This window comes from Grammomys surdaster, unplaced genomic scaffold (assembly GCF_004785775.1).
Source record: "Grammomys surdaster isolate TR1022 unplaced genomic scaffold, NIH_TR_1.0 375, whole genome shotgun sequence".
Classification (NCBI taxonomy): Eukaryota; Metazoa; Chordata; class Mammalia; order Rodentia; family Muridae; genus Grammomys; species Grammomys surdaster.
The window spans coordinates 136,395-163,436 of NW_021604794.1; the positions used below are offsets into that span (position 1 = coordinate 136,395).

The 27,042-nt window shown below is 42.4% G+C and overlaps 1 protein-coding gene and 1 pseudogene across 3 annotated transcripts in view; one reads left to right on the forward strand and one right to left on the reverse strand.

The window, feature by feature from the left end:
- Window positions 1-12,046: 12,046 nt before the first annotated feature.
- LOC114632635 lies at window positions 12,047-12,400 on the reverse strand (annotated as a pseudogene).
- A 1,675-nt stretch (window positions 12,401-14,075) lies between these two features.
- The window catches only part of Aopep (aminopeptidase O (putative)), a 298,386-nt gene continuing 285,419 nt past the window's right edge, over window positions 14,076-27,042 (forward strand). For all 3 annotated transcript variants that reach the window (XR_003713119.1, XM_028781229.1, XM_028781230.1), the window contains exon 1: window positions 14,076-14,149. The gene's annotated coding sequence lies outside the window, so the exon portion shown is untranslated. The remainder of the gene's footprint in view (window positions 14,150-27,042) is intronic.

Consider the following 27,042-nt stretch of genomic DNA (forward strand, 5'->3'; position numbering starts at 1 on the left):
TGAGAATATGAGTAAAACGAGAAAGCCCATGAGTTGGTTGTTGTTGATGCTGGGTGCTAGGCACACAGAGATTCATTAAGCTATATCCTCTTCCACTGCCTATCTACACATTTTTCCACAAAAAAAAAAAAAAAAAACAAAACAGGTTGCGTTTTCAGGAACTCTAATGCAAGAGTCACACCAGACCAACAAACATGAAACCACAGAGTCAGCAACTCCCAGAGCACAGGAACTGTGCCTCAAGCCGCAAGGACAATGGAGGACACTGGCTTCATTTCTGGTGACCACGCTGCAATTGTGACCACATTTTGTTTAAATGTATTTGTTGTGACTGTTCTTAACAGACCTAGAGAACTGTGACAGCAAGACTGTTGACTGCTGGTCTAACTCAGGCTCAAGGGCATATATTGCCTTTGTAAACTCTGTATGTTACATTACAAACACTACAAAGGATACTTTGTAAACCCTCAAGGCAAACAAGCCGCCAGGCCCCTGCCTAAGGAACTCCATCTGTCAGGCCCCACCCTGAATACTGCCAGAATGGGCTGTGTTCTAATGGCTACAACAGTCATTCCAGTCCCTCAAGGTGGGAAAGTGGCCAGGTATCTCCTCCCTTACTTCCCTAATGGCCTGACTGCTGTAATTGCTATTCGCAGCCCTAAGGCAGGAGGGTGGCTAGGCACCACCCTATAAGAAAAAAAACAAAAATCTCACCAATCCCTGAGTGTGCACCAAGATCAGCCCATATAATCACAGGCCACTCTGGAAAGCTCCACTGACTCCCCATATAACCCCTGTGTTCTGCCCAGCTCTCTGCTGCTTCTTTCCTGAGCAGAGGCAGCCACCCTCCTGGGTTTTCCCCTCCTAATAAGTCTCTTGTGTGAGGTTTGTAGTGTAATGTGACTGTTGTTTTCCTTGGCTCCTGACAGACAGGATACCTGTCCTATGCAAGCTGTGTCACTTACAAGGACCATACCACAGCAGCATCTTGAGACCAACTCTGGGCCCCCTTCACTGGTACAAGTAAACAAAAGTTCTCTAGCCCTCTTCCTGTCTAGTGCTTCATTCCAGCAATTTCTGTGAGTCTCAGTATTCCTTGGGTAAAGCTGCTGGGTAAATATATAGGCTGTCAAATTAAATTTGAATTTCAAAAACACAATAGACACTTTTGAATACATCTCAAATGTTGTAGAGAAGAAATTTCACACCTTTTCTTTCCACTTGCAGAACCTGACAGCCTTATTCTTGGAGCTCTGAGATGTTGAGAACCACAACAGGTTAGTCATTTAAAATAAAGGCTATTTTCCATATTTATCTGATTCAATCATATTGAAATTCTCATTTAACTTCCTTCACCAGAAGAAAGGGCTCATACTGAGGAAAACATCTCTACTAAAACACTAGTATTTACAAGACTTTTTTTTAAAAGAAAAATAAAATATGCATTGTTAGACAATGTTAAAAAGTTGTCTTTTAAAAAAAAGCAGCCAGCATCTGCCATGCCTCCTCCTGATCTTCACCGTTACTCATTAGTGATTTTTCAGACAGGGTTGTCACTCTACAGCCTAAATGGCTGGAATCTCAGGCTTCCCGCCTCTACCTAAGTACGGGAGGGGGGGTCAGAGCTTTGTGCCATCTCTCCTTCCAGCTACATAGCAAAGTAAGAGTCATCAGAATAGACTAGCTTAGTCACAATTTACAGATTTGAGATGCTGCATCTCTAGTTTCTGCTCTTGGATGATGCAGTTCACTTAGTGACTTTTCAGTCTTCCATTTTCATCAGCAGTGTTAATGAGTTCAGTGTTCCTGCTGAAGTATCTGAATTATAGTGTATTATAGTAAACAAGTACGGCAGAGCCCAGTAAGTCCTTCTGATGATTATATTCTTATCTTTTATTCATTTTTAAGAATTAGGAATTTCAATTGGTGATGGTGACAAATCCCAGCACTCAGAAGGTAGAAGCAGGCTGGTCTGAGTTCAAGGCCAGCCTGGTTTACAGACTGAGTCCCAGGACAGCCAGGTTTACACAGAGAAACCCTGTCTGAAAAACCCAACAGCCCCTACAAAACATTTTTCAGAATTCATTATTTCTTCCTTTGCATGAGATTTGTCATTCATATGTCCTTAAGATCACTATATGTATAATGTTCTTTTACAGTATGGTTCAAAATATGGCTATCAGTATCCTCATCACTTTCAAGCTTGTTGCAAATATTTAAATAACAGGAAAAGAAAAGGAGCTATCAAGATAGCTTGGTCAGTGGGGGAGGGGCAACTGTTGTCTCCAAGCCTGATGATTTGCTGTCAATCCCTGGGGCCCACATTACTAGAAAAGAGAAATCTGATTCCCAAAAATTATCTTTTGGCCTCCACATGCATGCTGTCAATGTCCTTCCCACCCACAACACACACACACACACACACACACACACACACACACACACACATACACACACAGAGACAGAAAAACAGATATATATATAGAGAGAGAGATAGAGGCATATATGTTAGTATTCTGTCTAAACTCCACCTCCACAGTTACCTGGCAACAGTCAGGTGTGCTCCTCCCCACAGCTACCTGGCAACAGCCAGGTAGGCCTGGCCCACTATAAAAGAGGCTGCTTGCCTCCTCCTCTCTCTATCTCTTGCCTCTAGCTTCTCTCTGTCCCCTCCCCCCTCCCCCTTCCCTTCCCCCTCTCTCCACGTGGTCATGGCTGGCCTCTACTCCTCTACTTCTCTGCTCTCTGCGTCTACTACCCTCCTGGCTCCCCTCCTCATGCCCTGAATAAACTCTATTCTATGCTATACTGGTGTGTGACTGGTCCCTCACGGGGAAGAGATGCCTCGGCATGGGCCCGCTGAGACATCCCCTTCCCCCATACCTCACCACACACCCACAGAACATATTCTCTTTATCGCTTTATCTTTTTATAAATATATCGTTGGTGTCGTGATGCACCAGTGTTAGACATCCTCCTGCAGCTTAGAACAGACCACCCTAGACCAAATGGTTTGGGGTGGGGGATTTATTCAGGAGGTAGGTGGGGAGAAAGAAATAGAAGAAGAAGATGGAGGAAGGGGAAAAGAGAGAGAAGAGAAGTGGAGGCCGGCCATGACCACATGGAGAGAGGGGGAAGGAAAGGGGGAAGGGGCGAGGGGACAGAGAGAAGCTAGAGGCAAGAGAGCAAGAGAGAGAGGAGGGGGCAAGCAGCTCCTTTTATAGTGGGCCAGGCCTACCTGGCTGTTGCCAGGTAACTGTGGGGAGGAGCATACCTGGCTGTTGCCAGGTAACTGTGGGGAGGAGCACACCTGGCTGTTGCCAGGTAACTGTGGAGGTGGAGTTTAGACTGAATACTAACATTATATGTGATTAAAAAAAAAAACCAGTTCACAAAATAAATAAGAAAAACAATTCTCAGACTCATTAATAAGAAAACAACCCAACAGAGAGTGGACAAAGGTTTCAGCATACACATCACCAGTCGGAGTTCATTTATTTGAAAATCTTGTGTGTGTGTGTGTGGTACACATCTCACATCATGAATGTGGAAGCCAAAGGACAAGCCTGTTTAGTTAGTTCTCTTCTTTCACCTTTATGTGGGTTCTGAGGACTGAACTCAGGTCATTAGGCTTTTGCAGCAAGGGTTGTTACCTAAGCCACCTTGTAGACCTGACGTTCTTGATCATATATATATATGACATTTAAAGGATTAGCTATTTGGGGGAGGAGTATGATAGGATTATCAACAAAGCTTCTAAGGTGATAGCAGCATATCACAGGTATATTGACTGCCAAACATAAAATTTTACACTTTGGATATGTGAGGTTTGTTATGAGCCATGATCAATTTGTTTTGAAAAGTAAATTATGGCTCAGAAGCATGGTGTTGTGTGGGTGGAGGGGGCAGGAAGGTAGTTAGTCCTGTCAGGCACTGTCATCCAGTACAGGGGAGGGTGGCCTGTTTTTTTGTTTTTTGTTTTTGTTTTTTGTTTTGTTTTGTTTTTCCACTAGAAGCACAGTTACATCATTAGGAGGATAAAATACAAAATAAAAGTTCATGGGAAGAGCAATGTAAGTGGAGAGAGAGACGTGCTGGTGGCTTATTTGGTCCACGACAATTCAACACTTGCCGTGTTTCATCAGGACAGGAAATAATAGCTTGGGACTGCTGTGTATCCAGTTGGTGGTGACAATGTGCTCATTTCTCAATCCTCTGTGCTGATTTGTTGGAGGGTGTTGTCATCCCCACAGGTTTTCAACACACAGTGAAGTCATTCATTCTCAGTCAGTTGTTTTGAAACTTGAGCAATGAACAGTTAGTTGGCTTAATGGGAGAGCCTGCTCACAATGATGTGGTGCCAACAGAAGATATTTCTAGTACAGTGGTTCTCAACCTGTGACTGCTTTGACAAACCCCTGTCTCCAAGAATATTCACATTGTGCTCATAACAGTAGCAAAATTACAGTTATGAAGGGTCACCAAAAATAATTTTATGGTTGGGAGTCATCACAACATGAAGGTTGAAGCGTTTGGAAGGTTGAGAACCACTGTTCTAGAAGTTTCTCGGTGCCCCTCCTTTCAAGCATCACTATGACCAGTCATTGTCTCTCTTCTCTTTCGCCACTCTCTCTTCCCTGTGACGACTCAGATTTCTGAGGAGGCTGTATATTGCCTCAGAAGTGCCAATTTTGTGTTACTGGCCTCACTATGCCTTCTGTCTTACGCTTCTGTGGAGCCCTGGTGTCAGGTAATTTCAGAAATGGTTATGATGTGTTGGTACATTTTAGAGTTTTGCATGCACACATGAAATTATATAGCTGTGATTCTAAATGCCTCTAGGAGACTTGATTTAACAAAGCCTAGAAAGCAGTAGAAATCTAGGGCTGGGATAGAGAGGACTTCTTTGATCAGCCATTGGTTCTTCGATCAACTATCAGTTGACTCTTCTTCCTGAAAGTCCAAATGTCTGTCTGTCATTGCTATTTAAAAAAAACTGTCACAGACTAGGCGATTTATAAAAGAAGTTTATCTTGGCTCACCACTATTTTAGAGGCTGGGAAGTCTGAGAGCACCACACTGGCATCTGGTTGCCGTCTGGTGAGGGCCTCATATTGTATCGAAACTCTTCGGAAGGGCAGAGAAGGTCTTGTGAGAGCACAAGAAAGCAGAGGAAGCCGTACTTGTTTCATAACCTACTTTCATGATAACCAACATTTTCCCACAGGAAGTAACTTACTCCTGCAAGATTAGCATTAATCCTTTCAAGGAAGATGGAGCCCCATGAGACCCAAACACCCCATAAAAAATACCAGCACCTCTCCACATTGTTACCCTGGGAAACACATTTCAACGTGAATTTTGCAAGAAGTAAACCACACTGAAGCCAAGATTTTGGGAACCATGTCCTATAGAATCCTTACTCTGCCCACAAAAGCTGGAAATGCAGGTAAACATCTACACTGGCTGATCAGGTTACACTTTTTAAAGAAAGCCATGAGATAAGCTGCTCTTTAAGAAGTAGACTTTGTGCTCAAACTATAATTTGAGGCGTAAAGTCCAACCATGATAGATTTGCCAGGATTACAGCCTTTTAAACAGCAAATGTGAAATGAAAGATGTTGAAATTATTTATGACTTCAGCTAGGGATTTGGCAAGCTTCAGTCTGTATCTTGATAAATCATCCAAACACTGAACCGCATTTGTGTTCAACTAAAGATAAAACTAGAATTAATAGGCAAATGTCACTGGAAAGTGTGTATTACTAATTCTTAATAGTATGTCATTATTTTCCCTGACAGACACATTTAATATCCCAGGAGAGTCATATATGAGGAAATAAGTACCGTTGTGGTATCTTATCCACAAATAGGGCCACCTGTATACACAATGGCCACTTGTATACACAATGGCCACCTGTATACACAGCTGTCATATGTATACACAACGGCCACCTGTATACACAACTGTCATCTTTCTCTTTTTGTCAGCTATTTGTGTTGCTTCTTTGGAGTTGTCACCTTTGTTCAAAGTAATGAATGCCCAAATGTCATAAGTGACTCCTTTGCACATACTGGGATGGGGCTGTGCACGTATTAAATCCTTATTAAGTTCAACCAACAATAGAGATTTGCTTAGAAATTCTCCTAGCTCTGTGAATCGAAGCAGCAGACTGTATTGGTTCAGAGCTGTTGACATTTGTGTTTCCTGCTCCCAAAAGAAGACCTTGGGGCACGAGTTTGGGTGGAAATAACGTATGTCTGAAGACATAATTTATGCTACGAAGATTCATGACGAGTGAGAAATGTGACAAAAGTTATGATAAATGTGAAGGAAGGATAAAACCAACAAGGTAGTTAAATGATTGGTTTGCCTCTGTAGTAAGTTGGGGCACCAACCTGTTGGAGACCTGTGGTGATGCTATGCCTCACATCTGAAAATCATCTGGGTGAGGGGTAAGAAAGTTTGTCTCCCTGCTTCCCAACTCAAGTTCTCATTGGTTGAAGGTCATTTCATCTGAGACTAAACAGTGCCACCTAACCTGTATAGGCTTTGCTTTGTTCACTTGGGTCAATGCATATTGATGCTACTACCTATCTAGTAGCTGTCCTGGACCAAGTCGATGTCAGGAGTACACAAGGGCTGTGAAGAAGTTCTATTTCCATTGTAAGCCGGTGTGATCTGACCATCTTATAAGAATTTCTACTTGTTCTGCGTGGCTAGTAACTTACAAGGTGGGTAAGTGTCTGTCAAGCTCTATCTATGAGGCTGCCGTTGCACCTGCCTTTTAGATTGGTATATAGGGTCAGTGCTTTATAATCTAGAGAGAGGAGATGCATCATCCTGATTGTTCCCCTGTTGAGAACTCATTACTTTCAGGAGAAAAGGCCAGTATCTTTAACATGAGATATAAGCCCCTAATGTTAATTGTGTTTCCTACTCTGCTATTGATAAACTCCTTATATGGACTCTGCAGCTTTGTGTGTGTTATCTCCCCAGGAATGCTCTACAGATTAATTTAGCCTTCCACTACTAGGGCCAGTCCTCTGTAGGATAGGATTCGTTTCTGTTCCCTGTATGGGTCCATCACCCATCGCCCATGAGCCTGATATCATGGAATGGGTTTCAGGACCCTACCATTCCTACATTGAGGAGTTAACAACAGAATATAATAAATATTCTGTTATGATTATCATATTAAAAGTTGGCTCTGTAATTTTATCCTTAGCTTGTTTATTAGTGGTGTGGAACATTGCTCAGTCCTCAGAGTTCCTCTGACTCACTACTGTCTTTTAAAGACATGATCTTCGCTCCCTTCCGTGAAAGATGTCAGACTGTGTATTGGACACAGTCCTTTACCCTGTGTCCCAGTAAACAAAGAGGTTTGGTGATGTTGCTCTTGTTTTATTTCATTTAAAACAAAACGCAGAACTATGCTAATGGTTCTCTGAACAAAACCACCAAACACTGATGGAAAACAGGACACATTAAGGGTTCAATCTTAAAATCTGTGTTCCAAAGAATCTCCCAAGAGCCTCTATGGCGTGACTCTACACCAAATCCCCTTGCTTTCTAAAACTTATCTGGCAGCAATGAGCAAATTGAGGTTTTAAAATATAGGATCACTTCTAAGCAGAAAGTTGAAGAATGTTCTTCAAGTCTGCTCCACATGCGACCTTAGCACGGGGTTCCCTCCTCTGAAATGGAGGAGGGTTAGCATAGACAGAGAAGGGTTATCTTTCTCCTTGACTGACTCTTTTTAGGACATGGGAGTATAAATTGTCTTCCAGGGCTGGGGAGATAGCCAGTGAATAAAAATGCTTGCTGTGCAAGCATAGGACAGAAGTTCAGATTCCCAGCACTCACACAAAATGCTGACCAGTGCCAGTGGCCTGCCTATAATCTCTGCACTTGGGAGGCAGAGATGGGGGAAGATTGGCTAGCTAGACAAGAGCAATCAGTGAGCTCTGGTTCAGCAAGTGATTCTGCCTCAGTAAATCGTTATCAAGAAAAATATGGAATAACAGCCTCTGGCTTCCATATGCATGTGCACCTGACATATATACGAGCACATACACACATGTGAACATGCTTCCCACATACATACAAATCAAGAGTCTATCCTCAAGCCATATTTTCATGAACTAAAAGAAACTGAAGTTCACGAGAAAAGACACACCGTGTTCCAGCACTCAACAGGTCTCCATGGTGTCAGCTGCTTTGCTAGAGTCATTTGTGAACAAATACCACAGCTGCACACACTCAAGCTTGATGACATCTAACATGAGACTCTCATCTCATTTGAAGAGTCTAATTAAACTTCGATGGAGATACAGACTCGTAAGAAGCACGTCCTGTCAACCACCAAGATTTATCTTTGTCTTCTCTGTCAGTCAACATTCTCTGTTTGCTGTGTAATATGACAATTGCCCAGAAATCACGTGTGATTAGCATGAGGATCCATTTGTCTGCTGGTTCAAGAGTTTTCACACCCCTGGCAATAAAATGTTAAGACTCGGGAAGCTCCATTTTCCCAACCTTGTCTAAAGAAGAGGACTCAGCAGTCAGAACTAGTCTTATGACCTGCCTCCTGACCACACAAGCTAGAGTGGTCCTAATCACATTCTTTTAATGATATGGAATTGGAATGAAGAGCCCTGGGATGACTGACGGGGTAGGGGACAGCCATTTTAAAGTTGATTTTGCTAAAAAACCATGACCCCTTACTGAGGTCCACAAATAGCTAGAAACTGGGTCAAAGTTTGCTTCCATCTCCTTCCCTTGGTCACCAACATCCCTCTGCAGGGGGGCATGCCAACCACTCAAGGAGCCCTTGTGGAGATACTAGAGATAGCCAGCCTGTCTCATTCTGCTTCAAGGTTGAAGGCATGATGACTCATGGTCCTCAACCAACATTTCCACATGTTGGCTCGATACATTATGGGAACAGTGCAAATATGTATGTAGTATGCTATTTGATTTGAAGTACAAGAATTTGAACACAGCTATCAAAATTTCTGGGAATGATATTTTAATATATTTCTCACTCCCCCTTCAATCGACATAAATATGCCACCTGCCACTTCTCAAATAGAACTTGTGGAGCTTCAATTTGGCATCCGACTTGAAGGTTTGCTCATGTCTCTTCACTAAGTTCTTATAGGTCCTGTCTTCCTAGGAACAACGCCCTCCACTTCACACTGTGCATGTTTCTACTTTCTGGCAGCACAAAAAGCCAAGTTAGAGTCAAAGTTTCTGATGAGGAAACTGGAGAATCCACTGAGAATTGCAATTATGTCCATAAAACCAGATTGGTGGCAGTGGTGGTGGTGGTGATGGTAGTGGTGGTGGTGGTGCTGGTGCTGGTGCTGGTGTTGGTGGTGGTGGTGATGGTGTGCATATTGCATAGACAGGTGGGGAAACATGCCAAGGACATCCAGTGCCTTCCTTTATTCCTTTGAAGCTCTTGCCCTGAACCTGGAGCTAAGCTGGTTAACAGCAACCTAGTGCCTTTGTCTCCCCTCAGCATTGAAGCTGCATAGTCCTGTCTGTTTTTTTCTATGTCGCCTGGATTTGAACTTGGGTCTGTATGCTTGTACAACAAGCACTTCCTCAGTGAGTCTTCTCCCCAGCCCTCGAGCTTGATATTGATACATTAGTTCTCAGATACGATGCCAAATTCCCTACTGGTTTTATGTTGCACTTTTCCTCTTACTTTTATAGTAAAGGTAGTTTTAAAATTGGTGCTGTTTTACTACTTAGAATATGTTGATTTTCTCCATTATTTCTTTATTAGCTAAGTTGAGACCTGCTCCATGGTTTTAAATGATTTCTTTCAAATGAGGCACACATGTAGTGGAAGCGAGTAGATCCGTAACAGCTTCCCTTTTCCAAGATACCCTGGACTGGACACCTTCCTGTGGCCTCTTCCTCTAGGTATCTAACTTGCCATCCTAACTTTATCTCCTTTCCTTGCTTTGCCTCTCGGTCCCCAATCCTGGATTTACTCCACCTAGGACACAAGTCTAGAACTCTGACCTCTAATGCAATCAGCTGTGTTGATCTCCTCAACGGAGAGTGAGTTCTTTGATGTTGAGGATATATTTTTCATGTTTGTATTGCAAGGTCCCAGACATGTCCCTGGCACATGGCATCTTACGGTCAATGCTACCGAAAGGAGGAAAAACGAATCTGAGATAAGTATCAGGAACATTGATGCCTCGCTTAGTGCATCCTCCTTCTACTCTGTGTGCTGCACAATGCTCACAGCATCACCGAGAAGTCTCTGCCTCTAGAGGCTCTGCACCAACCAGGGCCGAAACATTGCTGTCTGTTTACTTGATACAGAGCCTCCTTATAGCCTGATATAGAACATACTCACTGATATAGAACATACAGGACTTAAACTTGAGGTGTTTGTCTTCCTCTGCCTCCCAGATGCCAGGATTACAGGCATGTACCTCTGCTGCCAGGTTCTGGACCACATTCTCTGCATCTACGTCCCATCCTCCTGTTAATGACACTGTGATTTCTGCTTGTGGCTCTTATTGTCTGTTCTTTAATAAAATGATCATCCTTCTCAGTCCCAGTGGCAAATGCTTCCACGCTGTGTGGCCAAATCCTCACCCATATGTACTTCTGGCATCAGACACCAGTATCACACTTGACTACAGGCCCTGGGGGTCAACTCAATGTAGGCTGCATATGATGTCTGCAGCAACCTCTCTGACTCACATGGACCAAGGCACCAAGGTGTTACTTAGCATCCATCACATTTAGCTTTCCTCTGCTAACCCGCCCTGCTCTCCTAGGGCTTTTCTTCCAGAATCCTGCATTTGATTTAACAGTCATCCCATCTGCCTCTCATCGAGCCAAGACTGATTTTCTTAGGCTTGAGGAAATTCTGTTACAAAATTGCAGGCATATGTGACCACCTTCCCTACTACGTGTAGGTAGAAGAAATATAAAGTTGAAAATTTTTAAAATGATAAATGTAATTTATCAACATTCTCTGGTTTGTCAGACGAGAAAAATAAAAGTTTAGTTTCTTGGGTCATACAGGTAGTAGGGGTTTGGAATGGTTTGTGTTTTCCTTTAGTGGCTGGAGATTTACTGCCCCCAAACCCAGAGATTCTGGAGTATAAATATGAAGACTTGGCACATGTTATTTTTCCACTGACTATACAGACACTCTTTACTTCCTGTGGGTTCTTCATAGGTCAGCCTAGGATATCAGAAAAGGTAGAATGAAGGCAGACTTTAATAAGGTTATGCAATCTTTTCGTAGCCCCCACTGAGATCATGTGGTTCTGCTATGAGCTCTTTCTTCCTAAAGTTAAAAATTGAAGTTTCCTTCCTATGAAGAAGAGAGATTGGATGCTGGAGGACAGTCAGTAGTTACAAATTCCATTCCTTTATTGGACTTTGTCCAGTTGAGACACGTAAAAAGTGCTTTTGACTTTTCAGTCTTTTTCACATGATCTCAGTGGGTGCTAGGGAAAGATTTCATGGCCTGATAGGAGAGAAGGTAGCCTGCAGTTTCAGCTGGCCAGGAAAAGAAAGTTTAACAAAGTATGAGTTAGCCACTAATGTGTAGGATTTTGGAGATTTGGGAGGCTGGAGAGATGGCTCAAAGGTTAAGCGCCTGAGTTTGACTCCTAGCACCCACATCTGCCTGTAACTCCAGCTCTGGGGGATCAGTGACGGTGGTTTCCATGGATACTTGCACCCATGGGCATGTATCCCCACATATACATATTAAAATTTTTTAAAAATCTTTTAAAAAGACTTGGGAAAGTCTGTGTGGACAGGTAGTTTTATAACTATTTCTTTTTTTTTTTTCTGGCTATTTAAATGTTTTAATGATGACATGCAGATATTCACATCAGAATACACAGTAGGGATCCAAGAATATCTTGAAGGACCTAACAAAGTTAAAACTCACGTCAGGCCAAAAAAAAAAAAAAAAAAACCTCATGTCAGAACCAAACACTGGCCAGCCACAGCTTGTGTCCAGGTGGGACTCACAATGACTGGAAACTGGCTTTACTTCTTCGAACCCTGGTCTAGTTCCAGGACCTCCATGCCTTCCTCCAGCTTGAGCACGCCTCTTTCCTGGCGCAGGCGGTACCTCTCAGCCATGGACTGAAGCATCCATTTAGTCCGAAACGTCTTTTATTCAGAGCCATAAATTAACATCTCGGTAAGATCGGAAGATTCCAGAGTCTTGAGCTCAAACATGACCCGGCCCACCTGCTCGAAGTGAGGCATTCGAGATCCCTGTGGGCCGAACAGAGCGTTTAGCACCAGCTTGTTGACTTGCAATACTTCTGGCTTTTCCAGGTCGGTAGGAATTTTCACCCACGGGGGGATATCTTTACGAGTCACCTGAGTTTTCATCTTAAATCCTGACAAGGAACCTGTTTCCAGGGAAGACTAGGTCAGGTTTAACCTCGATGGGCCACAGCTCCTCATAACTATTTCTTTTTAAGAGTGGCAGAGTATTACACACAGGCCAGTGTTTTAGTGGACAAAGTGAACTAAAACTGAGCAGGGAAAGAGAGCCCCACTCCTTAGCTTCTTCACATGCTTCCTCCCTTAGAACTGCAAGCCTGCTGAAGGCTTGTGGGTGGTAACGTAAGAGGATGAAAAGGGAAAGAGTTAAGAAAAAGGTAAAGTGAGTGTGTGTGTGTGTGTGTGTGTGTGTGTGTGTGTGTGGTCCTAAAGGGTTGGGTAATAGGTAAAGGAATCAGGACTGAAAGATGGAACGAACCTGGTTCTCGCTATAGAGTCTAGCAAATCTAACAGTCACTTTTGGTAACTTTTTTTTTTTCTGTCTAGACTTTTAATCTAATCCTCCCCACCTGTCACCTCAATTTCCAAATTGCCTCTTAAATGTATCCGTTTTTTTCCATCACATCTCACCAAACCCTTCTATGTGCTTCATGCCCAGAGCACACAACAGCCTGCTCGTTGTTTCAAAACTAGTTCCTGTCACTCACTCTTCTCTGATGACAGCATCCACGCTCCTTGCTTACAGTGTCCCAGAAAGGTGCTGCAGGCTCAGGCCTCTGGGCCTTGCTGGTCTCGCCCTGTGCTCCTTCTCATCCTACTTCAATGCGGCCACAAGCTGCGTGTGCTAGGTGCTTCTGTTCCTTCTGACTGCTCCTCTCTTCCCAGTTAAATGAGTCTCCTCAGAGGATACTGGACCTTCTATAGTGAAGTTGCTATGCCTGCCCTTTGTTTCTCGGAGTCTTACTTCCATACATTTACCTTTAAGAGTGCACATAGGAGAACTAGCTGATGGAGTGCTGCAATGACTTAGTGGTTAAGAGAAGTGGCTGCTGTTGCAAAGGACCTGGGTTTGGTGTATCTGCAACTCCTGCCAAGGGGATCCGACACCCTCTTCTGCCCACCACCCCGCACCTGTACATTCGTGTACCTATGCGTACAGCCAGGTGCACACACTTGCACACCACCACACATACTAAATGAATTTTTTTAAAAAACAGAATTATCTGTTGAATTATTCAGAACTCATTTTCCCAACCAAAGTTTGTCTCCAAAAAGGCACGCACAACTGGCCCACTTCTGTAGCCGCAGATACTGTAACTATCTGTCTGGCGCATAGTGAGATCTTTTAAGGCACTGCTGGGATGAATATGTAAAGTTCAAACACATGCTTCAGAAATGTGGACTGAAGAATAAACAGCGCACTCCTTTCACCGCAGCACTCAGAAGGCAGAGGCAGGCGGATCTCGGAGTTCGAGGCCAGTCTGGTCTACACAGTAGGTTCCAGACTACCCAAAACTAGACAGAGAGACCCTGTCTCAAAAGCAAAAAGCACGCATTTGTATTTCAGTGAGCGGTGCGTACAGTTTACCCAACCTTGAGCCCTGAAACGGAGGCCCCTAACGGCCCTGCGCCTGCGCAGTAGCGGCCGAGGAACAGGCCTACGGGGGCGGGGGGAGAGCAGCCGATCCTGTCGCGTGTTGATGACGCAATTGGTGTTTGCCTGGTAGCCCGTGGTAACCCGGAGTCTGCGGAAGTGTAGCTGCAGCACCGCGGCTTAGACAGGTAACCCGCAGCTCGGCAGTCACGCAGCCGCTCCGGGTTATGCGGACCCACGACCTCTGGTGGGGTGAGCAGGTAGGATCCGATACGACATGCCCTGGTGTGAGTCAGTGGGATTCTGTTCGCCTCCTGTGGAGTGAGGCGGTGGGATCCTGTCCGACCTGCCAGGGGCGAGCCCTTGGGATACTGTCACGTAAACTGTAACCGCGTCATTAGCGCACTGTGCTTTTCAAGCAGCGGCGACAGTTACCTGCAAAGGTGACCCGCAGGGTACACGGACACCACACTTGCCAGCGGTGCTTAGAGATGTTTTCAGAGGTGACAACTGGGCTCGTGTTGGTGCTGAATTCAATTCTGACCCCTGGTGCTTTTGTTTTGTTCCCATGTGCAGTTAGCGCATTCATTTCAGCAGAGTATGTTGTGCTCCGTATGATTTTGAGAAGGCTGCTAGTGATTTCCTAGTTGGTAAATATTAGGTTGTCCAGTATTGGGAGCTACAGAGAATAATATTGTTTACTGTCGACGGTCTTTTAGACTCCAGGGACTGTGCCCAACACTTATATTTCATTGTCTCCTTAGCTGGTGCATTACTGTTATGAATTATTATGTTTGCTTTACAGAGAAAATAACTGAGGCTCAGTTCCATGAAATTGACTGGGTGAAAATTACCAGTAACCAAAATCAAAGGGCAAGATTTAAATTCAAGGTTATGTATGACTTCGAGGCCTCTTTCCCTTTTTCCTTTCCCTCCCTCCCTTCCTTCCTTCTTTCCTTCCTTCCTTCCTTCCTTCCTTCCTTCCTTCCTTCCTCCCTTTCTTCCTTCCTTCCTCCCTTTCTTCCTTCCTTCCTCCCTTTCTTCCTTCCTTTCTTCCTTCCTTTCTTTCTTTTTTTCTTTCTTTCTTTCTTTCTTTCTTTCTTTCTTTCTTTCTTTCTTCACCTTTTCCTTCTCTTATTTTCTAAAAATAACTACCATTAGTGGATAAATTCCAGGCTTTTTACATTAGTCATATGTGAGTCCGTAAGTTTATTCACCCATCTGGCCATATGAATTGTGTATATGTGTGTGTGTTTGTGGAGGTGTAGGTATTGTAGGTATGTGGGAGTGTGTTCCTGTATATGTGTGTACACACTCATCCAAGTGTGCAATATGTGTACACATGTAGAGACAAGGGATAACATTAACTCTAGTTTCTTAGATGCTGGCCTCTCTGTTTGTTTGTTTGTTTGTTTGTTTGTTTGCTTTTGAGACAGGTTCTCTCACTGGCCTGGACCTTGCCAGCCAGCAACCCCTGGAAGTGCCTGCCTCTACCTCCCCAGCACCAGAATCACAGACCTGGGTGAAACTTTCTGCTCAGGTTCTGGGTACTGAACTTGGGTCCTTGTGCTTACACAGCAGGTGGTTTTCAGACTCAGCTGCCTCTTAAGGCCCTGTTTTGATACTTTGTAGCTATGTTGTAAATTCTCATATTCTTGAAGTTAAAACATCTGGAAATAAGTCTTCCTTCCTACAGACACACACACACAGATAGGGATAGAGATTGAGACAGAGAGACAGAGACAGAGACAGAGAAACAGAGGAGAGAAAGCACTCTTATCTTTAATTGTGACATACATAGAAAATGATGTTGCTTTTTAAATACCTTCTATTTAGAGATTCAAGAAATGAGTGATTTTTACATTTAACAATATTTTTTAGTAATGTAGCTATCAGTAAATAATTTAAATGCATGAAGTGGTTTTCTTGCCTTCTTTCTTCTAGTATGCAGCCACAAACATCATTTGTCCTGTGTTGAAATGTGATGACTTCCTCAGAACCGTTGTTGTTCTTGACTCTCCAGTTGCTTTGCATTTGAGTTTGTTCCTTGTGGATCGTTTTTATTGTCACCAGTGGACAGTAAGATACAATAATGAAACTGCAGATTGTACCAATACACATCTAGATTTTACATCCTGGCTCCATTGCTTAGTAGGCACCTTGAAGCCCATTCGAGATCCCTGACCCCTCTACACCTCAGTTTTCTTGTTTGTCCAGTGAGAGCAATAGGATTGCTTAGATGGGTGGTATGAAGGCAAAATGAGTTCCCGTGAAGAAAAGCTTATAGCAATGCCAGATTCCCTGCAAGGACCAGCTAAGCACTCTCTGACGTTGTTGTCTGCTCTCGGCTTTCCGTATTTGAAAATGACACTCTCGTTATTTGGAAATTGTTGTTCCTTGAAAAATGTTTAATGTATGTATGGTGTTTACCAGGTGATTGTTTTCCTTGACTAGAATCCTGCTATTTTGGAAGTGACCACTTGTTAAGCTTCCCTTCGTTGTGTCTTTGCTATACAAGAAACATTTTGCTTGAGGAGATTTGAAACATTCACTTTATAGAAAGTTTATTTGTAAGCCAGGCAGTGGTAGCATACACCTTTAATCCCAGCATTCAGGAGGGAGAGACAGCTGAATCTCCAAGTTTGGGGCAAGCCTGGCCTACAGATTGAGTTTCAGGATAACCAGGACTACATAGAGAAACCCTGTCTTGCAAAAACAAAACAAAAGGGGTTATTTATTACAGTTACGTATTTCTGATTGTGTGCAAGTATGTGTGTGTGTGATGCTTGTGGGAGTCAGCTCTCTCCTTTCACCGTGCAGGTTGGACCGATTGGATTCAGGCTATAACTTGGTGGTGAGAACCTTTACCAGATGAGCCATCTTGACAGCATAAACTATTGTACTTTTGTATGTCACAGTAATGGACTTCTGAATTTCTTAATTTTAGGGTTATCTCAGTGTTGTCTAGTGGAGATGCTGCAGAAGTATCTGAGTCATTATGGGCATGTAAGGATTAGTATCTCCTTCAAAAACTGCTGTTACACACCACACATACACATAGCCCCCGAGTAGCTTTCTTTCTCTCATTTCAGAGGACTAAAAATTGTTTTAACCCAGAAAATGAAACCCAGGCATGGTGGTAAAAACTTATAATCCTTGCATTTAAAAGGCCGATGCAGGAGCATTGCTAGTTTTGGGCTACGTGGCAGATTTCTGTCTAAAATAAAAGTGATATAATCCCTCTTATGAACAATTTAAGTTGTGCCCTCTCCTCACATATGCTGGGTATTTTAGACCAAGGCCAGCTACAAGTTGATGTTGATTCCTGTGGTTCCCTACTTAGAAACTTGAGAATGAGTTAAGACTTTAACAACAACCTTTACCAGATGAGCAATTACAACTTGCTTTGAAATTGTATTCTGTGGGTCTTAAATGCTTATTTTTTTATTTTATGTAGGTGAACTAGAAAATACACAGGCAAAAACTTAACTGCTTTAAGTTCTTTAAGTGCATGGTTGAGTGGTACCAAGCACATTCACGCAACTATATGAATCTGCAATGTATGTCCAGAACATTTTTATCACCCCAAAAGAAATGCTGCACCCACTGAATGATAGCTTCTCATCACCTCTCTCCCTCACTCTAGGTGTCCTCTGTTCCAGCTCTGCTGGATCTGCTAACTCCACAGATCTCATGTTGATGGAATCCTGCCATATCTGCCCACCCCTGACTGCTATATTTCACTCAGAATGTTCTCAAAGCTTAGTCACGCTGCAGCATATATCAGAACCTCATCCCTTTTAAGGGATGAATACTATTCCACTGTGTGGGTAGACCATGCACTGTACTTTTGGGGACTGTTGAAATTGGCATGAGCCTTCTTCTTAGTGATTGACTGTGAGCTGGCAGAGGGTGTGGATAGAGATGCCAACTGAAATGATGCTGTTTTGCACTGTGGACACAGTGTCTGGTGGACAGTGTTAAGCTGGAGTCGAAGCACAGATTGTAGTGTGATAAGGAGTCTAAAAATAGTAAAGAAAATGCCAGTGATGCTGACATCACCTGCTATTCTGTTATGTAACATTCACACGTGGTTCTAGGCACTTTGCCCATGAAATAAGAACTTTTTTAGTTTCTATTTTATACAGGAAGAATTTTGTACCATAGGCAGATTGGGCGGATTATTAAAATTACAAAGTTAGGTGGCAAAGCTGGATTATGAAGTTGGGCTCTCTGGCTTCAAAGCTCATTTATCCCTAGATTTGGTCAATGCTGACTTTATAACAGAATTGCTATGTTTCTTGTCTGCTTTCTCCTCCCCCTACCTCCTTTGACTATTTTGTTTCCCCCTCTAAGTGTGATTCAAATATCCTTGCCTGGGATTTCCTTCTTGTTTAACTTCTTTGGGTCTGTGGGTGTATTATGGTTATTCAGTACTTTATTGGCTAATATCCACTTATTAGTGAGTGCATGCCATGCGTGTCCTTTTGGGTCTGGGTTACCTCACTCAGGATATTTTCTAGTTCCATCCATTTACCAGCAAAATTCATGAAGTCCTTATTTATAATAGCTGAATAGTATTCCATTATGTAAATGAACCACAGTTTCCATTATTCGGTTGGGAGACATCTGGGTTGTTTCTAGTTTCTGGCTATTATGAATAAAGCTGCTATGAACATAGTGAAGCATGTGTCCTTCACTATGATATGTGATATGGTGGAGCATCTTTTGGGTATATGCCCAGAAGCAGTGTAGCTGGGTCTTCAGGTAGAAATATTTTCAATTTTCTGAGAAACTGCCAGATTGATTTCCAGAATGGTTGTCCGACATTGCAATCTTGCTAGCAATGGAGAAGTGTTCCCCTTTCTCTCTGTCTTTGCCAGCATGTGCTGTTGCTTGAATTTTTGATCTTAGTCATTCTGATTGATGTGAGGTGGAATCTCAGGATCGTTTTGATTTACATTTCCCTGATGACTAAGGGTATTGAGCATTTCTTTAAGTGTGTTTTGGCCATTTGAGATTCCTCTGTAGAGAATTCTGTTTAGTTCTTTAACCCCGTTTTTCAATTGGTTTATTTAGTTTGTTGGAGTCTAACTTCTTGAATTCTTTATGTATTTTGAATATTGGCCCACTGTCAGATGTACAGTTAGTGAAGATCTTTTACTAATCTGTAGGCTGTAATTTTGTCCTATTGACAGTGTTCTTTGCCTTACAGAAGCTTTTCAGTTTCTTGAAGTCCTATTTATTGTTGGTCTTAGAGCCTGAGCCATTGGTATTCTGTTCAGGAAATTGTCTCCTGTACCAAAGCATTCAAGGCTATTCCCCACTTTCTCTTCTATGTGATTTAATGTATTTGATTTTATGTTAAGGTCATTGATCCACTTAGACTTGAGTTTTGTGAAGGGCGATAAATATGGATCTATTTGCTTTCTTCTACATGCAGACATCCAGTTAGACCAACACAATTTATTGAAGATGCTTTCTTTTTTCCATTATATTGTTTTGGCTTCTTTGTCAAAAATCAAGTGTCCATAGGTGTGTGAGTTTAGTTCTGGGTCTTCAATTCTATTCCATTGATCAGTCTTGTCTGTTTCTATATCAATACAATGCAGTTTTTATCACTATTGTTAGTACAGCTTGAGGTCAAGGGTGGTGATTCATCCAGAGGCTTTTTTTATTGTTCAGGATTGTTTTGGCTATCTTGAGATTTGTTTTTTCCATATGAAATTGAGAATTACTCTTTCAAGCTCTGTAAGAAAATGTGTTGGAATTTTAACAGGGATTGCATTGAATCTGTAAATTAAATGGTTTTGGTAAGATGGCCATTTTCACTATGTTAATCCTACTGATCCAAGAGCATGGGAAATCTTTGTATTTTCTGATATCTCCTTCAGGGACTTGAAGTTCTTGTCACACAGATCTTTTACTTTCTTGACTAGAGTTACACCAAGATATTTTATACTATTTGTGGCTATTGTGAAGGGTGTTGTTTCCTTAATTTCTTTCTCTGCCCATTTATCATTTTTATAAAGGAGGGCTACTGATTTCTTTGAGTTAATTTTGTATCCATCCACTTTGCTGAAGCTGTGTATCAGCCAGAGAAGTTCTCTGATAAAATTTCTTGGGTCACTTATGTATACTATTGTATTATCTATGAGTAGTGATACTTTGACCTCTTATTTTCTGAATTGTATTCCCTTGATCATCTTTAGTCATTTTACAGTTCTGGCTAGAACTACATTGAATAGATACAATTGAAGTGCTACATTGAATAGATAGGGAGAGAGTGGGTAGCCTTGTCTCTAATTTTAGTAAGATTGCTTCAAGTTTCTCTCCATTTAATTTGATGTTGGGTATTGGCTTGTTTTATATTCCTTTTATTGTGTTTAGGTATGTGCCTTGAATCTCAGTATCTCTAGGACTTTTAAGGTGAAGGGATGTTGCACTTTGTTGAAGGCTTTTTCAGCATATAATGAGATTATCATGTGATTTTTGTCAGTGGTAGTGCATGACTTTAATCCTAGCACTCAAGAGGCAGAGCCAGTCAGATCTCTGTGAGTTCCAGGCCAGCTTGGTCTGCAGAGGGGCATTTTTTTTTTTAAATGAATGATGTAGCCCTTTGTGGGAGGTAACATCCCTGGTCCTGAGCTGTGTAAGAAAGAATGCTGAGAGAGCTAGTAAGGATTTTCTGTGGTCTCTGCTTTAGTTTTACCTGGAGCTCCTGCCTTGCCTCCTCAGTGATGGACTATGACACAGAGTGTAAGCTAAATAACCCATTTCTTTCCCTTCACAATTCAACTTTGGTTGCATCATTTATCACAGTGGCCAAGGAGCTAACCAGGAGAAGGTTGTTCAGTGTTTCCTGGAGAAGCTACTTCCCTGACTTCTGCCTAGACATTCATAAGATTATACTTCTTTTTGTCTCAGTGTCTTCTTGGTCTGACTTTGTACACCTTTGGCCCAAATGCATAATATTCCAGAAAGTTGTGGTGGCTGTGATAGAGATTTTAGAGGCTTTCTATTGCATTTAGATACCTGATTACGGAGTAGGAGAAATGTCAGCAGATCCCAGACTTAAACTTCTTGAAGCATTCTGTTTCTCCCTTTATCTACCATTCTGCTGTCTTTCCTGCTTGTTGTCTCATCTTTATTCTTCACAGGCCATTGTGTGTCTATGTATTGCTGATTGGAAACTAATGACAGTGGACTCTCAAGGTCATGATGGTAGTGGTGGCAGAGGTGGTGTGTGTGTGTGTGTTTCCAGTATGTACCACAGTATGCCAGTGTGAGCCACCAGGCAAGTTCAGAGGTCACAGGACAACTTTTGAGAGTTGGTTCTCTCTTTCCCCTGTGGGTTCCAGGGATCAAATTCTGACCACCAAGTTTCCAAGCATTTTCCTGCCTTCACTGGCTCCACATTTTGCCTTTTAATGGTCTTTTCTATACTGGTTAAGTCCACACTTCTTTTAAAAACCATCTACATTTTTTAATTAATTGTCTGGGGATTGTGAGTCTCATCACATGTGAGGGCAGTTAGTGGACAACTTCATGAAGCTGATTCTCTCCTTCCCCTTTTACTTGGGCTCTGGGGATCAAGATTGTCCACACTTCGGTGGCAAGCACCTTTACCTGTTGAGTATCTCACTATCCCTTCATCTTTTTTAAAAAATCACATTTCAATTAGTTCAGTTAGTATTTTTCATCTAGAAAGTATGGGGATTAACTCAACACCTCTTTCAGAAAACATTTAAAAGCAAAAATACCCCCACCCCCACCCCAAACTGTCTTTTATGAAGACCCGCTGATGCAAGTTTTGTCGTTATGTCATTAGGGTTACCACAGAAATACACATTTTAACTGGATTCCTACCCAGATCCCCACAACATTAAATAAGATCTTAGGTGATTTTGTTGTTGAAACAGGGTCCCTTATTGCCCAGGCTAACCTGAAACTCACTAGATAGCAGAGACTGGTCTTGAACTTCAGATCCTACTATCTCCACCTCCAAAGCTCTGGGGCTAGATGTGTCACCACACTGGGTTTATGAGGTACTAGAGCTGGAATCCAAGACTTTTTGCATGCCAGGCAAGCACTCTACCAATTGAGCTACATGGCCATCCCTCTATAGGTGACAGACAATGATAGTTTGTGACTTTATTACCACACTCAATTATGAAGATATCTGTGAAAAGGGTGAGTTTCTTCCTTCACTAGGGAAGCTATTTTATACAGAGATGATTTATTCTGATGTTTAAGAGTGTGGCATTTCAAAAGAGTTATGTTTTTGCCAGCTACAAAAATGGACATTTGCCTTGAGTACAGAACACAGATCCCCAACTATGCAGATGACTGGCACTTATACTTGGAAGAGCAACATCCAATCTCAGTCCCCATGACTGCTGATGTGGAGCCGTCTGTGTGCTGATTACAGCCATGTTTTGTGTTGTCAAATTTAACATTCTCAGTTGATCACATTGGAGCAGATGGATTCATGAGTGCTTTGTCTGTTGCTACTGACACATTGGATGTGTGTATGTGGGTGGACGTGGGTGGGTGGGGGTTGGAACTTGTTATTATCTTTTCTAGTACAAATGATGTTCCAGGCTCTGGATGTACCATGGCTATGGTTATGTTGCTTGCAGTCATTTCTTGCAGTGGTTTCAGAAGTAATTTATACATATTAGACAACTGTTTTAAGCATTACAATGTTTAACCAATTTAAGGACAACACTACTGTGAGCCCCTCCCCCTCACCTCCCATGTCGATGTGCCTCTATGTTTGATCTCCATTTACAGCTTTTCTGTACTTGCAGTGTCATAGTCCAGAGGTGGAATCTGAGAGCAGAAATGAACATTTAACCTTACATTAAAAATGTCCTAACTGGAATGATGAGATGGCTCAGCAGGTTAAATGCTTATGACCTGAGTTCAGTCTTCATGATCCACAAGTTGTCTTTTAATCCACAGGCACAAATAAATGTCCTAATTTTATCATGGATCCCAAACTGTCAGTTACACATTTAAATTTAAAAGATGATTGAGGAGCTGGAGAGATGGTGCTTCAATGAGGAACACTTGCTGTTTTTACAGAGGACCTGCTTGCAGTGTCCAGCACACGCATGGTAGTTCACAACCATCTGTAACTCCAGTTGCAGGGCATCCAATGCCTTCTTCTGGTTTCTATGGCCTCTAGGTATGCATATGGTACACAGATATGCATACAGACAAAATCTCCATGCACAGATTTTTAAATTTGATTCAGTTCATGAACCTCTTACATAAATATTTAAACTATAATATATTTCTGATGTTAGAGATGTCTTTAAGGGGTTGATAAAGGGGATGTAGTTCAAGGGTAGGATTCTTGTTTGCATTGCATGTTAAAGACTTTGATGTGATCCAGCATACAGAAAAAAAAAAGAAAAAAAAAACACTGACCAGATATTTATATCTTGAGATGAGTAAAAAAGTTCTTTCCTAAGAACAGGGCACCCATCTAGAGTGTACATTCTGAATCTCCCTCTGTAGGGAAGCATATGCCACACTCTGCTAAAGAACAAATACTGAAGTCTGAATGCTTCTGTTGTTTTGAGAGGATTTTTGAGTTTACCCTTGGTCCCTGGAAGCCTTGATTTTGAGTCCATCTGTACAGCCAGGTGACGTGGTCATCAGATAAATCTCTAGGTGAAGGGAACATGTCCTCTTAGTGGCTAAGAAGTGTGTATCCTAGAACAGGAACAGGGGAACCTCTTGCCCTTCCTGTGTAGCTTCCTATCAAGAAGACAAAGAGACTGAGTATAAGGCAGGAAGTGGGGGCTGTGGGGTCAGGCAGGGGCCAGGATTGGGAAGATATGGCAAAAAAAGGTTATGTTTATTACACATCCTGCAAATTTTGAATGACCAAAATTCCTCAGTATGCTAAGCCGCAAGCATCCTGCTTGAGAAGCCCCTTTACAGGTGGCTGGAACTTTTTGCCAGATGCAAGGATTTTCTTTTTTTTAAAGCATCATTGAAATTGAATGTCAAATTGCAGCAATTGGGAATAGATCAACCTTTGATTAGTTCTGGCATCTTTTGGGTTCTTTTAGGCATACAGATCCTTAACATTCAATAGTTTTAACAAGAACTTCAGGAAGTTCTCAGAACATTCATAAATTTGAGATTAGCAGCCCATGTAGGTCAACTTCATTGCTGAGACAAAAAACAAAAACATGCCACTGAAAAAGAGCAAGTGAAAATTTCATTGCATTGTAGAGGCTCTTTCAGTCTTTATGTAGGCTCACTCCCCTCTCCACTGTTCATGGCTGCACTTTAACCTGGAACCTATACACTATATAATGAACGGAGAGGAGCCTTTCACTTTGCTTCCTTACATGTGAGGCCAGGGGCAGCCTTGGATACTCTATACTGGCCATGTTGGTGTTTTCACAGCAGGCTCCGACTGTCCTGGAGTTTGACAGTTCAGCTGCCCTGGGGGATAGACTGTTCCCTACCCTCCTGGTGCTGGATCACAGTGTATCCACCACCACTGGCTTCCTCATTTGGGTTCTGGGGACTGAGCTGAGTCCTCATTACTTTACCAGTAGTGCCATCTCTTCAACTAGTTAATCCTAGATTTTCTTAAATGTCATGTATGCAGTGGCTTGAGAGAATCCTGATTCCATGGCTTTGAGGGCAAGGGTTGGTTCAGGTAGCTCAGAAGCTGTTGATTCTCTAAGAATTCTCTGAATGTCCTGTCTCCAGAGTGGGCTGTTGGCTGCTCTTCTGGAGGCTGTCCTTTCATAGCCCTGGTATCATTCATCTGAGAGTCTGCATTCCCAGCAGCCCCTGCCTCCCTCAGGTTGTGAGGAGTGCATGTGGCCCTCACAGCAGCTTGGAGAAACATTATGGTCCACTTCCAAGGATGGAGGTGATTGTTTAATTATAATTTTGCCCTGGGGAATTCCAAGATATAAATGATTTTATGAGTTTCTGAGAATATTCACAAATATGAATCTTAATTACTAATACTGAAGTACCAGCTGTTTGTTATTCTCTGGGAAATCATTACAAGATGTTGGGAATAAAAATATCTGAAACATCACCAATAGTCTTCCTAGATTAAAAATGGCCCAGAAAATTGCTTGACTGCAATAGTGTTACACAAAACTAATGGCGCTTAGTGAAATTCTCGAAGTTAAGTTTAGATGCACACAGTGTATTTTGATCATATTTACCTGCACTTCTCTTCATGACTCATCCTATACCACCCTCCACCCCTTTTCAACTTCAGGTCTTTTTTTTTTTTTAAAGTTTAGTTTGTGATCTCCATATTCTAATGGTGTGAGACCACCTACCAGAGTGAGGTTGGCCTTTCAGGGGACCACGATTTTAAAGAAGGCCAAGACTTTCCCTTCTCCTAGAACTTTCAAGTATCAATGGCTCCTGGGGTGGAGAGCCAAGGAGCACTTATGAGTTTGCCCCAGCTCCAGGCTAGAATGTTGCCTGCTGTGAGTTCATGAGCATGGCTGTTCTGTCACATCTAGAAGATACTTGCTTAGGTGCAGTCCTCTCTGACTTTTAGAGTCTTTCTGACTGTCACTGAGCTGTATTCCCCAGGGTTAAGAATTTTGCAGTTCTGCAGTGTTTTCTGATTAGTCTTTACAAAGCATATTTTTGTATTTACAAGGTTGCAAGGCAAAGCTTCTTTCAGGAAGAAGGCAACTGGAGAAATTCCAGGGAGCTGTGACTTGGCACATAGACTGTAAGCCACATGCCAGCAGGCTGCATGGGGCAGGAACTCTGAAGCCATAGTGAGGGCAAAATGGAAGTTTTCCTATGAAGAATTGTCAGAATTATTGTACCCAGCGTCTGGAAACAATAAGGGATAAGAAAGAGCCACAAGTCATTTCCCTCTTTGCTCAGTTCTCCTTGGAGCAGGCTGGTAGATCTGTCCTATGTCTGGCACCACAGAGGTGCCAGGCATTAGTCACAGCTGCTTCACATGGGACCAGGCACAGACCTTGTGTCACCTGCTGGCTAGTGATCACTGCAGAAGTAGCTGACCCTGTGTGTGGGTTTGGGGGTGGGTGATATGTCCAAGCAGCTCAGGGCTAAGCTCCTCTTGGAAGCTGTTCTAAACTTTCCTTCACGCTACACTTCTTTCCTTCATGGGAGGATGGGTGTAGGCAGCCCAGGCTCTGCCTGTACCCTGGAATCAGGCCTTCAGGAGAGCTTGGTATACTCTGTTGTGAGTGTTCAAGGGATCTGTAAATAGCCTGTTCACCTGCTTATCAGACACTTGACTTCTCCATTCAGAGCATGACAGAATGTCCACACCAGGAATCTGAAAGGTAGATGACCATCCCAGTTCCCTTCTTTCCCTTCTGAGGAAGCCGACTGCTTTTGACTCCCTTAGCTACCCACACCATATTCTCACAGCCTTCGATCCTTGCCATGATCTAGGGAACAGAGTCATCCTATGCTGTGCTGAAAAGCACTTTTCTGAGCATTTAATTTCCTTGTCATTTTTTTGTTTTTATTTTTATTTTTTTGGTGGCAGGTTCTCTGTAGCCTAGGCTGGCCTAGAACACATTATGTAGCCCAGGCTAGCCTTACCTTATAGTAATCTTCCTACTTCAATTTCACAAGTGCTAGAATTATAGGCACCAATCACCACATCCCTCTTTATCCACGTCACTTAAAAATAATAGGTATACATTCAATTCCAGATAAAATTATTTTTATCAGGGTTTTTCAAGTTGTGTACTATGATTTAAAGTACATTATGGCAATATTACATTTATTTTAGGTCTTTTTGTATTTTTATGTATGAGGGGAAAAAAGTTAACAAATCCAATATATGGTTTTATGCTTATTCCTTCCTGAGGTGAAGAAAGCTAAGCAATTTAGTTATTAGGTAGATGTAGGTTAGAGATAACAAGAAAGTGGCTGACATGCTGAGGGTGAGAAAGAGTGGCTGACATTTAAGGAACGCTGGTTTAAACACACATGGAAGGCTATAAAGTCTTAAATGATTGAGATTTGTTTTTATTTTTGTGTGTGTGTGTGTGTGTGTGTGTGTGTGTGTGTGTGTGTGTGTGTGTGTATGCATGACTGCAGGTGCCTCTGGGGCCCAGAAGAGGGTATAGGATCTAGAGTTCAAAGCTACTAT